The sequence below is a fragment of the Phalangium opilio genome, unplaced genomic scaffold, assembly GCF_054372755.1.
Source record: "Phalangium opilio isolate 3A_F unplaced genomic scaffold, DU_Popi_V2 ptg000505l_1, whole genome shotgun sequence".
Lineage (NCBI taxonomy): Eukaryota > Metazoa > Arthropoda > Arachnida > Opiliones > Phalangiidae > Phalangium > Phalangium opilio.
The window spans coordinates 3,071,192-3,082,525 of NW_028324239.1; the positions used below are offsets into that span (position 1 = coordinate 3,071,192).

At 47.4% G+C, this 11,334-nt stretch overlaps 1 non-coding gene across 1 annotated transcript; it reads left to right on the forward strand.

Moving 5' to 3' along the window:
- Window positions 1-2,946: 2,946 nt before the first annotated feature.
- TRNAY-GUA (transfer RNA tyrosine (anticodon GUA)) lies at window positions 2,947-3,019 on the forward strand. The gene has a single exon. It is a non-coding gene; the product is annotated as a tRNA-Tyr (tRNA).
- Window positions 3,020-11,334: the final 8,315 nt, after the last annotated feature.

The following is an 11,334-nucleotide window of genomic DNA, read 5'->3' on the forward strand; positions in this document are numbered from 1 at the left end:
TTCTGAGCTTCCGTGGCTCAATGGTTAGCGCGTTCGGCTGTTATCCAATAGGTTGGTGGTTCGAGCCCACCCGGGAGCGGTGTTATGGGATCTCAAATGTAACGTAAAAAGTCAGATCTTTTCCACAATACCTGACGAACGTTTAATTTTTGGGCTTCCGTGGCGCAATGGTTAGCGCGTTCAGCTGTTAACCGAAAGGTTGGTTGTTCGAGCCCACCCGGAAGCGGTGTTATGGGATCTCAAGTGTAACGTAAAAAGTCAGAGTTTTTCCACAATACCTGACAACCATTCAATTTCTGAGCTTCCGTGGCTCAATGGTTAGCGCGTTCGGCTGTTATCCAATAGGTTGGTGGTTCGAGCCCACCCGGGAGCGGTGTTATGGGATCTCAATTGTAACGTAAAAAGTCAGAGTTTTTCCACAATACCTGACGAACGTTTAATTTTTGGGCTTCCGTGGCGCAATGGTTAGCGCGTTCAGCTGTTAACCGAAAGGTTGGTGGTTCGAGCCCACCCGGGAGAGGTGTTGTGGGGTCTCAAATGTAACGTGAAAAGTCAGAGTTTTTCCACAATACCTGACGAACATTTAATTTTTGGGCTTCCGTGGCGCATTTTTTAGCGCGTTCAGCTGTTAACCGAAAGGTTGGTGGTTCGAGCCCACCCGCGAGAGGTGTTGTGGGGTCTCAAGTGTAACGTAAAAAGTCAGAGTTTTTCCACAATACCTGACAACCATTCAATTTCTGAGCTTCCGTGGCTCAATGGTTAGCGCGTTCGGCGGTTATCCAATAGGTTGGTGGTTCGAGCCCACCCGGGTGCGGTGTTATGGGATCTCAAATGTAACGTAAAAAGTCAGAGTTTTTCCACAATACCTGACGAACGTTTAATTTTTGGGCTTCCGTGGCGCAATGGTTAGCGCGTTCAGCTGTTAACCGAAAGGTTGGTGGTTCGAGCCCACCCGGGAGAGGTGTTGTGGGGTCTCAAATGTAACGTGAAAAGTCAGAGTTTTTCCACAATACCTGACGAACATTTAATTTTTGGGCTTCCGTGGCGCATTTTTTAGCGCGTTCAGCTGTTAACCGAAAGGTTGGTGGTTCGAGCCCACCCGCGAGAGGTGTTGTGGGGTCTCAAGTGTAACGTAAAAAGTCAGAGTTTTTCCACAATACCTGACAACCATTCAATTTCTGAGCTTCCGTGGCTCAATGGTTAGCGCGTTCGGCTGTTATCCAATAGGTTGGTGGTTCGAGCCCACCCGGGAGCGGTGTTATGGGATCTCAAATGTAACGTAAAAAGTCAGAGTTTTTCCACAATACCTGACGAACATTTAATTTTTGGGCTTCCGTGGCGCAATGGTTTGCACGTTCAGCTGTTAACCGAAAGGTTGGTGGTTCGAGCCCACCCGGGAGAGGTGTTGTGGGGTCTCAAATGTAACGTAAAAAGTCAGAGTTTTTCCACAATACCTGACGAACATTTAATTTTTGGGCTTCCGTGGCGCATTTTTTAGCGCGTTCAGCTGTTAACCGAAAGGTTGGTGGTTCGAGCCCACCCGCGAGAGGTGTTGTGGGGTCTCAGATGTAGCGTGAAAAGTCATAACTTTTCCACAATACCTGACAACCATTTAATTTCTGAGCTTCCGTGGCTCAATGGTTAGCGCGTTCGGCTGTTAACCAATAGGTTGGTGGTTCGAGCCCACCCGGTAGCGGTGTTATGGGATCTCAAATGTAACGTAAAAAGCCAGAGTTTTTCCACAATACCTGACGAACGTTTAATTTTTGGGCTTCCGTGGCGCAATGGTTAGCGCGTTCAGCTGTTAACCGAAAGGTTGGTGGTTCGAGCCCACCCGGGAGAGGTGTTGTGGGGTCTCAAATGTAACGTGAAAAGTCAGAGTTTTTCCACAATACCTGACGAACATTTAATTTTTGGGCTTCCGTGGCGCATTTTTTAGCGCGTTCAGCTGTTAACCGAAAGGTTGGTGGTTCGAGCCCACCCGCGAGAGGTGTTGTGGGGTCTCAGATGTAGCGTGAAAAGTCATAACTTTTCCACAATACCTGACAACCATTTAATTTCTGAGCTTCCGTGGCTCAATGGTTAGCGCGTTCGGCTGTTATCCAATGGGTTGGTGGTTCGAGCCCACCCGGGAGCGGTGTTATGGGATCTCAAATGTAACGTAAAAAGTCAGAGTTTTTCCACAATACCTGACGAACGTTTAATTTTTGGGCTTCCGTGGCGCAATGGTTTGCGCGTTCAGCTGTTAACCGAAAGGTTGGTGGTTCGAGCCCACCCGGGAGAGGTGTTGTGGGGTCTCAAATGTAACGTAAAAAGTCAGAGTTTTTCCACAATACCTAACGAACATTTAATTTTTGGGCTTCCGTGGCGCAATGGTTAGCGCATTCAGCTGTTAACCGAAAGGTTGGTTGTTCGAGCCCACCCGGAAGCGGTGTTATGGGATCTCAAGTGTAACGTAAAAAGTCAGAGTTTTTCCACAATACCTGACAACCATTCAATTTCTGAGCTTCCGTGGCTCAATGGTTAGCGCGTTCGGCTGTTATCCAATAGGTTGGTGGTTCGAGCCCACCCGGGAGAGGTGTTGTGGGGTCTCAAATGTAACGTAAAAAGTCAGAGTTTTTCCACAATACCTGACGAACATTTAATTTTTGGGCTTCCGTGACGCATTTTTTAGCGCGTTTAGCTGTTAACCGAAAGGTTGGTGGTTCGAGCCCACCCGGGAGAGGTGTTGTGGGGTCTCAGATGTAGCGTGAAAAGTCATAACTTTTCCACAATACCTGACAACCATTTAATTTCTGAGCTTCCGTGGCTCAATGGTTAGCGCGCTCGGCTGTTAACCAATAGATTGGTGGTTCGAGCCCACCCGGAAGCGGTGTTATGGGATCTCAAGTGTAACGTAAAAAGTCAGAGTTTTTCCACAATACCTGACAACCATTCAATTTCTGAGCTTCCGTGGCTCAATGGTTAGCGCGTTCGGCTGTAATCCAATAGGTTGGTGGTTCGAGCCCACCCGGGAGCGGTGTTATGGGATCTCAAATGTAACGTAAAAAGTCAGATCTTTTCCACAATACCTGACGAACATTTAATTTTTGGGGTTCCGTGGCGCAATGGTTAGCGCGTTCAGCTGTTAACCGAAAGGTTGGTGGTTCGAGCCCACCCGAGAGAGGTGTTGTGGGGTCTCAAATGTAACGTAAAAAGTCAGAGTTTTTCCACAATACCTGACGAACATTTAATTTTTGGGCTTCCGTGGCGCATTTTTTAGCGCGTTCAGCTGTTAACCGAAAGGTTGGTGGTTCGAGCCCACCCGGGAGAGGTGTTGTGGGGTCTCAGATGTAGCGTGAAAAGTCATAACTTTTCCACAATACCTGACAACCATTTAATTTCTGAGCTTCCGTGGCTCAATGGTTAGCGCGCTAGGCTGTTAACCAATAGATTGGTGGTTCGAGCCCACCCGGTAGCGGTGTTATGGGATCTCAAATGTAACGTAAAAGTCAGAGTTTTTCCACAATACCTGACGAACATTTAATTTTTGGGCTTCCGTGGCGCAATGGTTAGTGCGTTCGGCTGTTAACCGAAAGGTCGGTGGTTCGAGCCCACCCGGGAGCGGTATTGTGAAGTCTCAAATGTAACGTAAAAAGGCAAAGTTTTCCACAATACCTGACGAACATTTATTTTTCGGGCTTCCGTGGCGCAATGGATAGCGCGTTCGGCTGTTAATCGAAAGGTTGGTGGTTCGAGCCCACACGGGAGCGGTGTTATGGGATCTAAATGTAACGTAAAAAGTCAGAGTTTTTCCACAATACCTAACGAACATTTATTTTTTGGGCTTCCGTGGCGCAATGGATTGCGCGTTCGGCTGTTAACCGAAAGGTTGGTGGTACGAGCCCACACGGGAGCGGTGTTATGGGATCTCAAATGTAACGTAAAAAGTCAGAGTTTTTCCACAATACCTAACGAACATTCAATTTTTGGGCTTCCGTGGCGCAATGGTTAGCGCATTCAGCTGTTAACCGAAAGGTTGATTGTTCGAGCCCACCCGGAAGCGGTGTTATGGGATCTCAAGTGTAACGTAAAAAGTCAGAGTTTTTCCACAATACCTGACAACCATTCAATTTCTGAGCTTCCGTGGCTCAATGGTTAGCGCGTTCGGCTGTTATCCAATAGGTTGGTGGTTCGAGCCCACCCGGGAGCGGTGTTATGGGATCTCAAATGTAACGTAAAAAGTCAGAGTTTTTCCACAATACCTGACGAACATTTAATTTTTGTATTTCCGTGGCGCAATGGTTAGCGCGTTCAGCTGTTAACCGAAAGGTTGGTGGTTCGAGCCCACCCGGGAGAGGTGTTGTGGGGTCTCAAATGTAACGTGAAAAGTCAGAGTTTTTCCACAATACCTGACGAACATTTAATTTTTGGGCTTCCGTGGCGCATTTTTTAGCGCGTTCAGCTGTTAACCGAAAGGTTGGTGGTTCGAGCCCACCCGCGAGAGGTGTTGTGGGGTCTCAGATGTAGCGTGAAAAGTCATAACTTTTCCACAATACCTGACAACCATTTAATTTCTGAGCTTCCGTGGCTCAATGGTTAGCGCGTTCGGCTGTTAACCAATAGGTTGGTGGTTCGAGCCCACCCGGTAGCGGTGTTATGGGATCTCAAATGTAACGTAAAAAGTCAGAGTTTTTCCACAATACCTGACGACCATTTATTGTTTGGGCTTCCGTGGCGCAATGGTTAGCGCGTGCAGCTGTTAACCGAAAGGTTGGTGGTTCGAGCCCACCCGGGAGCGGAGTTATGGGATCTAAAATGTAACGTAAAAAGTCAGAGTTTTTCCACAATACCTGACGAACATTTAATTTTTGGGCTTCCGTGGCGCATTTTTTAGCGCGTTCAGCTGTTAACCGAAAGGTTGGTGGTTCGAGCCCACCCGGGAGCGGTGTTGTGAAGTCTCAAATGTAACGTAAAAAGGCAAAGTTTTTCCACAATACCTGACGAACATTTATTTTTTGGGCTTCCGTGGCGCAATGGATAGCGCGTTCGGCTGCTAACCGAAAGGTTGGTGGTTCGAGCCACACGGGAGCGGTGTTATGGGATCTCAAATGTAACGTAAAAAGTCAGAGTTTTTCCACAATACCTAACGAACATTTATTTTTTGGGCTTCCGTGGCGCAATGGATTGCGCGTTCGGCTGTTAACCGAAAGGCTGGTGGTTCGAGCCCACCCGGGAGCGGTGTTATGGGATCTCAAATGTAACGTAAAAAGTCAGAGTTTTTCCACAATACCTGACAACCATTCAATTTCTGAGCTTCCGTGGCTCAATGGTTAGCGCGTTCGGCTGTTATCCAATAGGTTGGTGGATCGAGCCCACCCGGGAGCGGTGTTATGGGATCTCAAATGTAACGTAAAAAGTCAGAGTTTTTCCACAATACCTGACGAACATTTAATATATGGGCTTCCTTGGCGCAATGGTTAGCGCATTCAGCTGTTAACCGAAAGGTTGGTGGTTCGAGCCCACCCGAGAGAGGTGTTGTGGGGTCTCAAATGTAACGTAAAAAGTCAGAGTTTTTCCACAATACCTGACGAACATTTAATTTTTGGGCTTCCGTGGCGCATTTTTTAGCGCGTTCAGCTGTTAACCGAAAGGTTGGTGGTTCGAGCCCACCCGGGAGAGGTGTTGTGGGGTCTCAGATGTAGCGTGAAAAGTCATAACTTTTCCACAATACCTGACAACCATTTAATTTCTGAGCTTCCGTGGCTCTATGGTTAGCGCGCTAGGCTGTTAACCAATAGATTGGTGGTTCGAGCCCACCCGGTAGCGGTGTTATGGGATCTCAAATGTAACGTAAAAGTCAGAGTTTTTCCACAATACCTAACGAACATTTATTTTTTGGGCTTCCGTGGCGCAATGGATTGCGCGTTCGGCTGTTAACCGAAAGGTTGGTGGTACGAGCCCACACGGGAGCGGTGTTATGGGATCTCAAATGTAACGTAAAAAGTCAGAGTTTTTCCACAATACCTAACGAACATTCAATTTTTGGGCTTCCGTGGCGCAATGGTTAGCGCATTCAGCTGTTAACCGAAAGGTTGATTGTTCGAGCCCACCCGGAAGCGGTGTTATGGGATCTCAAGTGTAACGTAAAAAGTCAGAGTTTTTCCACAATACCTGACAACCATTCAATTTCTGAGCTTCCGTGGCTCAATGGTTAGCGCGTTCGGCTGTTATCCAATAGGTTGGTGGTTCGAGCCCACCCGGGAGCGGTGTTATGGGATCTCAAATGTAACGTAAAAAGTCAGAGTTTTTCCACAATACCTGACGAACATTTAATTTTTGTATTTCCGTGGCGCAATGGTTAGCGCGTTCAGCTGTTAACCGAAAGGTTGGTGGTTCGAGCCCACCCGGGAGAGGTGTTGTGGGGTCTCAAATGTAACGTGAAAAGTCAGAGTTTTTCCACAATACCTGACGAACATTTAATTTTTGGGCTTCCGTGGCGCATTTTTTAGCGCGTTCAGCTGTTAACCGAAAGGTTGGTGGTTCGAGCCCACCCGCGAGAGGTGTTGTGGGGTCTCAGATGTAGCGTGAAAAGTCATAACTTTTCCACAATACCTGACAACCATTTAATTTCTGAGCTTCCGTGGCTCAATGGTTAGCGCGTTCGGCTGTTAACCAATAGGTTGGTGGTTCGAGCCCACCCGGTAGCGGTGTTATGGGATCTCAAATGTAACGTAAAAAGTCAGAGTTTTTCCACAATACCTGACGACCATTTATTGTTTGGGCTTCCGTGGCGCAATGGTTAGCGCGTGCAGCTGTTAACCGAAAGGTTGGTGGTTCGAGCCCACCCGGGAGCGGAGTTATGGGATCTAAAATGTAACGTAAAAAGTCAGAGTTTTTCCACAATACCTGACGAACATTTAATTTTTGGGCTTCCGTGGCGCATTTTTTAGCGCGTTCAGCTGTTAACCGAAAGGTTGGTGGTTCGAGCCCACCCGGGAGCGGTGTTGTGAAGTCTCAAATGTAACGTAAAAAGGCAAAGTTTTTCCACAATACCTGACGAACATTTATTTTTTGGGCTTCCGTGGCGCAATGGATAGCGCGTTCGGCTGCTAACCGAAAGGTTGGTGGTTCGAGCCACACGGGAGCGGTGTTATGGGATCTCAAATGTAACGTAAAAAGTCAGAGTTTTTCCACAATACCTAACGAACATTTATTTTTTGGGCTTCCGTGGCGCAATGGATTGCGCGTTCGGCTGTTAACCGAAAGGCTGGTGGTTCGAGCCCACCCGGGAGCGGTGTTATGGGATCTCAAATGTAACGTAAAAAGTCAGAGTTTTTCCACAATACCTGACAACCATTCAATTTCTGAGCTTCCGTGGCTCAATGGTTAGCGCGTTCGGCTGTTATCCAATAGGTTGGTGGATCGAGCCCACCCGGGAGCGGTGTTATGGGATCTCAAATGTAACGTAAAAAGTCAGAGTTTTTCCACAATACCTGACGAACATTTAATATATGGGCTTCCTTGGCGCAATGGTTAGCGCATTCAGCTGTTAACCGAAAGGTTGGTGGTTCGAGCCCACCCGAGAGAGGTGTTGTGGGGTCTCAAATGTAACGTAAAAAGTCAGAGTTTTTCCACAATACCTGACGAACATTTAATTTTTGGGCTTCCGTGGCGCATTTTTTAGCGCGTTCAGCTGTTAACCGAAAGGTTGGTGGTTCGAGCCCACCCGGGAGAGGTGTTGTGGGGTCTCAGATGTAGCGTGAAAAGTCATAACTTTTCCACAATACCTGACAACCATTTAATTTCTGAGCTTCCGTGGCTCTATGGTTAGCGCGCTAGGCTGTTAACCAATAGATTGGTGGTTCGAGCCCACCCGGTAGCGGTGTTATGGGATCTCAAATGTAACGTAAAAGTCAGAGTTTTTCCACAATACCTGACGAACATTTAATTTTTGGGCTTCCGTGGCGCATTTTTTAGCGCGTTCAGCTGTTAACCGAAAGGTTGGTGGTTCGAGCCCACCCGCGAGAGGTGTTGTGGGGTCTCAGATGTAGCGTGAAAAGTCATAACTTTTCCACAATACCTGACAACCATTTAATTTCTGAGCTTCCGTGGCTCAATGGTTAGCGCGTTCGGCTGTTAACCAATAGGTTGGTGGTTCGAGCCCACCCGGTAGCGGTGTTATGGGATCTCAAATGTAACGTAAAAAGTCAGAGTTTTTCCACAATACCTGACGACCATTTATTGTTTGGGCTTCCGTGGCGCAATGGTTAGCGCGTGCGGCTGTTAACCGAAAGGTTGGTGGTTCGAGCCCACCCGGGAGCGGAGTTATGGGATCTAAAATGTAACGTAAAAAGTCAGAGTTTTTCCACAATACCTGACAACCATTCAATTTCTGAGCATCCGTGGCTCAATGGTTAGCGCGTTCGGCTGTTAACCAATAGGTTGGTGGTTCGAGCCCACCCGGGAGCGGTGTTGTGAAGTCTCAAATGTAACGTAAAAAGGCAAAGTTTTTCCACAATACCTGACGAACATTTATTTTTTGGGCTTCCGTGGCGCAATGGATAGCGCGTTCGGCTGCTAACCGAAAGGTTGGTGGTTCGAGCCACACGGGAGCGGTGTTATGGGATCTCAAATGTAACGTAAAAAGTCAGAGTTTTTCCACAATACCTAACGAACATTTATTTTTTGGGCTTCCGTGGCGCAATGGATTGCGCGTTCGGCTGTTAACCGAAAGGCTGGTGGTTCGAGCCCACCCGGGAGCGGTGTTATGGGATCTCAAATGTAACGTAAAAAGTCAGAGTTTTTCCACAATACCTGACAACCATTCAATTTCTGAGCTTCCGTGGCTCAATGGTTAGCGCGTTCGGCTGTTATCCAATAGGTTGGTGGTTCGAGCCCACCCGGGAGCGGTGTTATGGGATCTCAAATGTAACGTAAAAAGTCAGAGTTTTTCCACAATACCTGACGAACATTAAATATATGGGCTTCCTTGGCGCAATTGTTAGCGCGTTCAGCTGTTAACCGAAAGGTTGGTGGTTCGAGCCCACCCGAGAGAGGTGTTGTGGGGTCTCAAATGTAACGTAAAAAGTCAGAGTTTTTCCACAATACCTGACGAACATTTAATTTTTGGGCTTCCGTGGCGCATTTTTTAGCGCGTTCAGCTGTTAACCGAAAGGTTGGTGGTTCGAGCCCACCCGGGAGAGGTGTTGTGGGGTCTCAGATGTAGCGTGAAAAGTCATAACTTTTCCACAATACCTGACAACCATTTAATTTCTGAGCTTCCGTGGCTCAATGGTTAGCGCGCTAGGCTGTTAACCAATAGATTGGTGGTTCGAGCCCACCCGGTAGCGGTGTTATGGGATCTCAAATGTAACGTAAAAGTCAGAGTTTTTCCACAATACCTGACGAACATTTAATTTTTGGGCTTCCGTGGCGCAATGGTTAGTGCGTTCGGCTGTTAACCGAAAGGTCGGTGGATCGAGCCCACCCGGGAGCGGTATTGTGAATTCTCAAATGTAACGTAAAAAGGCAAAGTTTTTCCACAATACCTGACGAACATTTATTTTTCGGGCTTCCGTGGCGCAATGGATAGCGCGTTCGGCTGTTAATCGAAAGGTTGGTGGTTCGAGCCCACACGGGAGCGGTGTTATGGGATCTAAATGTAACGTAATAAGTCAGAGTTTTTCCACAATACCTAACGAACCTTTATTTTTTGGGCTTCCGTGGCGCAATGGATTGCGCGTTCGGCTGTTATCCGAAAGGTTGGTGGTTCGAGCCCACACGGGAGCGGTGTTATGGGATCTCAAATGTAACGTAAAAAGTCAGAGTTTTTCCACAATACCTAACGAACATTCAATTTTTGGGCTTCCGTGGCGCAATGGTTAGCGCATTCAGCTGTTAACCGAAAGGTTGATTGTTCGAGCCCACCCGGAAGCGGTGTTATGGGATCTCAAGTGTAACGTAAAAAGACAGAGTTTTTCCACAATACCTGACAACCATTCAATTTCTGAGCTTCCGTGGCTCAATGGTTAGCGCGTTCGGCTGTTATCCAATAGGTTGGTGGTTCGAGCCCACCCGGGAGCGGTGTTATGGGATCTCAAATGTAACGTAAAAAGTCAGATTTTTTCCACAATACCTGACGAACATTTAATTTTTGTGCTTCCGTGGCGCAATGGTTAGCGCGTTCAGCTGTTAACCGAAAGGTTGGTGGTTCGAGCCCACCCGGGAGAGGTGTTGTGGGGTCTCAAATGTAACGTGAAAAGTCAGAGTTTTTCCACAATACCTGACGAACATTTATTTTTTGGGCTTCCGTGGCGCAATGGATAGCGCGTTCGGCTGTTAAACGAAAGGTTGGTGGTTCGAGCCCACCCGGGAGCGGTGTTATGGGTTCTCAAATGTAACGTAAAAAGCCAAAGTTTTTCCAAAATACCTGACGACCATTCATTGTTTGGGCTTCCGTGGCGCAATGGTTAGCGCGTGCGGCTGTTAACCGAAAGGTTGGTGGTTCGAGCCCACACGGGAGCGGAGTTATGGGATCTCAAATGTAACGTAAAAAGTCAGAGTTTTTCCACAATACCTGACGAACATTAAATATATGGGCTTCCGTGGCTCAATGGTTAGCGCGTTCGGCTGTTAACCAATAGGTTGGTGTTTCGAGCCCACCCGGGAGCGGTGTTGTGAAGTCTCAAATGTAACGTAAAAAGGCAAAGTTTTTCCACAATACCTGACGAACATTTATTTTTTGGGCTTCCGTGGCGTAATGGATAGCGCGTTCGGCTGTTAACTGAAAGGTTGGTGGTTCGAGCCCACACGGGAGCGGTGTTATGGGATCTCAAATATAACGTAAAAAGTCAGAGTTTTTCCACAATACCTAACGAACATTTATTTTTTGGGCTTCCGTGGCGCAATGGATTGCGCGTTCGGCTGTTAACCGAAAGGTTGGTGGTTCGAGCCCACACGGGAGCGGTGTTATGGGATCTCAAATGTAACGTAAAAAGTCAGAGTTTTTCCACAATACCTAACGAACATTTAATTTTTGGGCTTCCGTGGCGCAATGGTTAGCGCATTCAGCTGTTAACCGAAAGGTTGGTTGTTCGAGCCCACCCGGAAGCGGTGTTATGGGATCTCAAGTGTAACGTAAAAAGTCAGAGTTTTTCCACAATACCTGACAACCATTCAATTTCTGAGCTTCCGTGGATCAATGGTTAGCGCGTTCAGCTGTTAACCGAAAGGTTGGTGGTTCGAGCCCACCCGGGAGAGGTGTTGTGGGGTCTCAAATGTAACGTAAAAAGTCAGAGTTTTTCCACAATACCTGACGAACATTTAATTTTTGGGCTTCCGTGACGCATTTTT